Source organism: Anolis sagrei, chromosome 2 (genome assembly GCF_037176765.1).
Source record: "Anolis sagrei isolate rAnoSag1 chromosome 2, rAnoSag1.mat, whole genome shotgun sequence".
NCBI classification, from domain to species: Eukaryota; Metazoa; Chordata; class Lepidosauria; order Squamata; family Dactyloidae; genus Anolis; species Anolis sagrei.
In genome coordinates, this window is record NC_090022.1 from 263,359,217 (window position 1) to 263,360,051 (window position 835).

An 835-nucleotide genomic window follows, 5' to 3' on the forward strand; every position below is an offset into this window, starting at 1 on the left:
GAATTCCGCAAAGTAGGGTCTATCTGTCTATCATCTATCTATCTATCTATCTATCTATCTATCTATCTATCTATCGCATTCTGAGGGTGAGGCAGAAGCGAGGAGAGATTTAAAGATACCATGCACCCTTTTAAAAAATGTTTTTGCTAGCCGCCCTGAGTCCCCCCTCAGGGGTGAGAAGGGCGGGGTAGAAGCGATGTAAATAAATAAATAAATAGCTATAAGGAAGGGGCTATAAGGCCATGATTTACATACTCCTTTGTATCTCCTCTCTCTCTTTTTTATGATTGGCTGCCTCTCTCCCAAGGGGGAGGGTGAAACCCCCTTCCATACATCATTACCAGGAGGAAAAAACCTGCAAAACAACAACTCTGTGAAAAATAAACCACAAAGTAACGAGGGAACACTGTATCTGAAAACCAAAAGATCCCTTGCCCTGCCCAAAGCCCCTCACATTAAAGAAGGCTGACACTAAGGATAAAATTGTTCTGCCCCAAACCCCAGAGGATACAAAAGACAGTGATCCAGGTTAAAATCATCACTTTCCATGGGATCCTATTGTTCTGTATCAAACTACAAGAGCCAGTGATCCAGTTGAGCAATGAAACTGTGATGCTTCCCGCTCCACCTGTTTTTCAGTTGTAAAGATGGGAGTAAAGTGCCATAGGATGTTGGAGCTCTGAACACAATTGCTGGCCTGTGTTCAGAGTTCCCTCCTTTCAGGACATTTCAGTCTCTTTTCAGCCTTGGAAAATGTGAATAGCTCCATGCCTTTCCATCTTTGAAAAGAGGCTGAAGTGTCCTTCGAGGGGGAAATTTCTCAATATGATGAGGT